This window comes from Solanum tuberosum, unplaced genomic scaffold, assembly GCF_000226075.1.
Source record: "Solanum tuberosum cultivar DM 1-3 516 R44 unplaced genomic scaffold, SolTub_3.0 scf00495, whole genome shotgun sequence".
Lineage (NCBI taxonomy): Eukaryota > Viridiplantae > Streptophyta > Magnoliopsida > Solanales > Solanaceae > Solanum > Solanum tuberosum.
The window spans coordinates 353,886-359,814 of NW_006239426.1; the positions used below are offsets into that span (position 1 = coordinate 353,886).

General features: G+C 30.2%; 1 pseudogene; it reads left to right on the plus strand.

The window, feature by feature from the left end:
* The first annotated feature begins 3,611 nt into the window (after positions 1-3,611).
* Positions 3,612-4,696, plus strand: LOC102586459 (probable receptor-like protein kinase At1g30570; annotated as a pseudogene).
* Positions 4,697-5,929: the final 1,233 nt, after the last annotated feature.

Consider the following 5,929-nt stretch of genomic DNA (forward strand, 5'->3'; position numbering starts at 1 on the left):
ATTTTTCCCTTTCAAGTATATATAATAAGTTGAGTTGTTGTCCAATATGATACATTTTCCCTTTAATTTTCATTTTAATAATTACTTATGATACATTTAAATGGGAACTTTAAAATGATATATGTAAAACAAAAGGTAGTGCTGAACTTTTAGAATATTTAATATTACCGGTTGATGCATTTGATTCATCAAAAATATCGAATAGTAACACTTCCGGGAAGCAAAATGATAAATTATAAAATCAAATTAAAGATGATTGATTGAAGGATAAATGATAAGATGTTATAATTATCACTTCCTTTGTAGTGTTTTACTTTAAATGACTAATAGGTTATAAGTATTATTTTATAAATTCCATAGCATTAATTTTTTGCGCGAGGTGCGGATAATTTTACTAGTTTTTTAAATGTTGAAATCAATTTATCTAAAAACTAATAATTTAATTGTTAAGTAAAGTGTGAACTGGAGAGGAAAAATAAGGAAAGTGAGATTTTAAATAGAAGTTTCTGCTAACTCTTTTTATGTTTCTATTTTGTTTTATTGCATTATTTTAATTTTTTTTATAATTAACAGTTTTTATTATATTACTTTTTTGTTAAATTTTAATTTATAAATTTAAAATTAAAATTAAAATTATTTGAATTATGGAATTTTCAAATTGGAAGTAGAAAATTCTTAATCAATTTTACTTATATTTTAGGAATTCACTACTTCTCTTTACATAACTCAAAATTTAAAAGATAAAAATATTTACATATATTTAAAACTGGTCCCACTAAGTTATTTAAAATTGATCAACTAATTTAAAATAATTTACTGCAATTGCATGCATGTGTTTTTTTTTGTAAAAAATATTTTTTATAAATATTTATTTTTAAATAAAAAATCTTTTAAGATTAAATTTATTTTTAATTTTAATAATAAATGCTATTTTTATGGGGTATTATAGTGCATACGGTTGCATTACTATTTTTTAAAAACAAATTATTAAATATCACAAATATGAAATTTATAATTAAAAAACAACCTGTCATAATTTTTTAAACTTTTTTTTTAAAAATAATTTATTTTCCTTTTCTTTGAAGAGATATGATTTGAAACTAACCTTATTAATCTCAACAACATTTTTTTTCAGTGACAATAGCATGTTGATGGTACTTATAATTTAATAACTTTATCTAATTGTATTAAAAATAATATATTAATTATTTATATAAAATTAGATTGAAGTCTTATACTATGTTAAGATAAACATATTTAAAAAAGCTAAACAAATTTAAAAATTCATAAAATAAAAGAAGATATTTATAGTAAATTGAAGGAATAGAAGTTGATCCGTGTTTTCATCCTTCAACTTTTTTTTGCACTAAAAATAATTTATTTTTATGTGGTATATTCATTTGATAATTTACTTTTATGTGGTTATATTAATTAATTTACTTATAATAATTTTTTTAAATTGATCACCGGAATTCATTATTTTGTATATTCTTATTTTATGCAATTATTTGATTAAATGAAAATCATCTTATTTTGCAGGATTGAACGAGAGATGATTGTGCTAAAGAGATTGCAACATACTTTGTAAATTATACTCCCTCTGTCCCTAATTACTTGTCCACTTTTGAATTGGCACACCTATTAAGAAATCAATTAATGACATAGTGAGTTTACCATTTTTACCCATATTAATTATGAAGTAGATGAAAAATTCTACATTTTTCAAAGTAATTAGTCATTTAATTGATGGTATAATAAGGTAAAAAAAAATTGTCCTTTCTTGATTTGTCAAAATGGACAAGTAATTAGGAACAACTATAAAAAGAAAAATGGACAAGTAATTAGGGACAGAAGGAGTATTTAAATTTTAGCTAAAAGTAGAGTCAATATTTTTAATACTAGGTTTTAGATTGATTTATAAATTTAAAATTTAATTAATTAGCACAAGTATTAATTCAACAAATACCATATATTCTTTTAGTTTTCACTAGTAAAATTACCCGCGTGAAGTGCGGAAATTTATAAAATAATACTTAAAACCTACCAGTTATTAAAACTAAAACACTATATTGTCTTACATACAAGATTACGTAGTAACAAACATTAATAATGTAAAGGAAAATAAAAATTATTACATCTTATCATTTATCTTTAATAACATAAGCATAAATTAATGATTGTAAAAATACATATCAGGATCTGTAACATAAGCAATGGTGTCAGTGAACCACTCAACAGGAGCAAAGTATATAAATATTTAATTGTGAAGAAGAAGAAAAAGAGTAGGTTAAGAATTTTCGTTATTTTAAAATGAGAGGAAATCCCTCTATTTATAGACAACAAAGGGTAGTGTGAATAAATGTTTATTGTGCTTTATCGGAAATGTTACAACTATTTGGAAAAGTTGCAACCCTTCAGAAATGTCACAACTTTTCATAAAAATCGCAACTCTTCATAAAAGTTACAACTTTTCATAAAAGTCGCAACTCTTCATAAAAATCGCAACTTTTCATAAATATCACAACTTTTAATGAAAGAGGAAGACTAATTTTGAAAATAAATAAATTAAAAATGAATTCTTGTTTGTTGTGGCGCCAAGAGGCGGGCCTAAGATTCTATACCGGAAGAAAGGGGAAGTTAGAATAATGTTTAGTGGTTTAACACAAAACCAATGCGTGGTTTTTTACTGTTACTTGCTCTTTTTTGCTTCACTGAGGATCAGTCCAATATGTGTTGGGCAAAAAAACATTATGGCAGTGGAGAAGTATTGGAGAGATGTTTCATTTGTAAAATAAAAATCGCCACGTTAAGAAAGCATTTTTCATTGTGGAGAATTCCCTCGTATGTGCCATGGAAAACAACAGATGCATTTAATGTCTAAAATTGAAGATGAAGTTTCATTGGAATTCCTCAGAAACTCGATAAAGGTACTTCACTGCTTCATTAATTTCCTTTGTTCCCTATTTAGGAAGTTTTTCCTGTCGGATTTACCCAGAAAATCCTTACTATGTCTTGTGTGATGTTTGGTAATTTGAATTGCTACTTTCCCTTTGATTTTTCTTTCTTCTTCTCAGTTTGCTTCTTCGTTTCAGTATTCTTCAAATCCTTCTTTATCGCCTACACTCCTCCATTAATATCTCTCTGTTTCTTCTTAATTTTCAATATAAGTAAGCAGTGTAAATCTCTTATCGATTTCGCTAAAACTACTTGCCCTTACGCCTCCCACTTCTCATGCTTACCGCACTCTATATGATGGTCATGACGTGTTTGATATAAATTTTATGTATATGCAGTTGTGGATTTGATTTTGGGTTGTCAAAATTTACCATGCATGTGTTCGGAAGAAAAGAATAGTCATTCATCAGTGATCGAGTACAATTAGTAATTGGTACCGCTAGATTATTAGGTAGTAATTGTCCCCTACCTGTTGTTTGTCGATTCTAGATAATGATCTCTCCACCTTAACACTTAAGATCAAGAACATCCTTAGTAGCAAAATAGTGGAATCTCATCTCAATATATAAATGCATGAAACTGCAGAATACTTGAAGGCTAACAGAAAAAGACTGAATCTTTAAACTTAGTGGAATACTCACTCCATCTCAAGAAATATGAAAAACAATGCAAAAAACAGAGAGAACTTGAGGCTAAAGGCAAAAAAGTAAAGTGAGAGCTGCAAAACCTGGTGAAAAATATCAAAAAACAAAAGCGCAAATAACAAGGAAAACTTAAGGCAAAGTGAAAAGTGGAAATGGTTTGAAGTTGGTTTTGGAGTTTAATGTAGCTGGCGAGATTTCGTTCTAAGAACTCGCTCCTCCAGAATCTTCTCATTGGTGAAGGTGTATTCTGTGACTTTGGATATCAATGTCTTTGTGCTCGAGTTTATTCCAAACAAGAATTCTTTTGGATTTGTTAGTGCCATTGGGATCATCCCTGTGGCTGATAAGATATTTGTTGACTCCATCAGTAAAGATGGTGGCAATGGTGCTAACAGTTCTTTAAATATAAGTAAACGAGGGATTCAGACTATGTACAGGTTGAAAATTGGTGGCTCATCAATTAAATCCACTCAAGATTCAGGGTTCAGGAGGAAGTGGGAGGAGGATTCAAGCTATATGATCATTGCAGATGCAGGTTCAGAAGCCAAAAACCATTCCAACATTACTTGTGCTTCCCCAAATGAAACCTTCGTTGCTCCGCTTCTTGCGTATGAAACAACAAAAATTATGAGCAACACTTATGTCATGGAGAAGCGGTTGAACATGTCATGAAGATTGGATATGGATCCAGATTTTGATTTTGTACTTCGCTTACGTTTCTGTGAGTTTGACTATAATAAACCAAATCAAAAGATCTTCAAAATCTATATATATAAATAATACAACTGCAGCATTTTCTCACGAGCTGAGGGAATGAACAAGGCATACCATGAGGATTACTTTGATGCGATATCCTCGAAAAGCAATAGTCTCTGGGTTCAACTTGGTCCAGATACATCGACTGGTTCTGATGCTCTTTTGAATGGTTTGGAGGTTTTCAAGTTGAGTCGGAATGGTAATCTTGCGTATATACACAGAAATATGAGAATGTTCCAGATAAATCAACTTTTAAAAATATAATCTTGTGGGTAGGAATTGGAGCAAGTATTGCATCCATTATCTTTCTTGCAGGTTTAGTCATATGGCTATATATGTAGCAAAGATGACACAAAGAAAAGTTCACCTGGATGGAGGCCTTTATTCCTTCATGCAGCTTATGTGACCAACACTGTAATGGTAAGGGATGAGTACAATATCAAAGTCTTGAAACTCTAAGACTAGAGATTAAAGGAGTTACAAACACTCTGATGAAAGCTTAGTTCTAATGCAATGACATTAATGTATTGCAGGACTACAGGGGATTCATAAGCAAAGCTTAATTGCAATTCAATCCCCGGTTGCAGCTCATCTAATTCTTTAAGTGATCACTTCCAAGTTATCAACTATAAGCTCAACTATATATTACATCATTTGTTGAACAGAGAGTTAAGCTGGCTGCATCTGCATAATCCACATGCTGGTCTCTTTTGTGTGGGGCCGCGTGTACACTATATAATAGAGCTCCTTGATGCTGGTTATGTTTTATGAAATGCTGAGTTGGTTGGTGGTTTTTGTGATGAACAAAATGGAATGGTTTTGGTCTATGAGTTCATGGCCTATGGAACTCTCAAAAGTCATCTTTTTGGCAGTGATCTACCATCCCTAAGCTGGAAGCAAAGACTGGAGGCGTGCATTGGTTCAGCTCAGCTCGTGGTCTGCATTACCTTCACACCGTATCCAACTTCAACAATCTTACATGCAACTTCAACATTAATATCTTTATTTTCGATCTCTTCTACAACAAGCTTCATGTATCGTTTCCTGTATCACCTTGCACAATATGTATATAATATATATTTTCTAAATACAATCATGCCTTCCTTATTTTCACATCAATAAAAGCCTTGCCCCGTGCACTCACCCCCTAGTAAAGCAATAGCGGAGATTCATAAAAAAGGTATGCGGTAATTATTTATTGACGAATGGACATTGCGTGTAACGACCCTCTTAGTCGTTTTATGAATTTTAATCATTATTTTTATATTAGCCCTTTTTAGTAGCTTTTATAAATAATTTATGACTTATAAGAATGAGTGACATGATTTTCAGATTTAATAAAAGATTATTTCGTTGCTAATAATAATAAAAAAGAAAAATAGATAAATAAATACTAAAAGGGCAAATGTTGCTGGCTGTTGTGAACAGCAGCAGTTCACGCAGCCAAGAAAAAAATTTAACGAGAATAGGGAGAAACCCTATGCGGCGTTAATGAGAGGAACAAATTGCTTCAAGTAATAGCTATTCACAATTTCTTAATTAGTACAATTATTCTCTCTAGGAATATGTTTGCA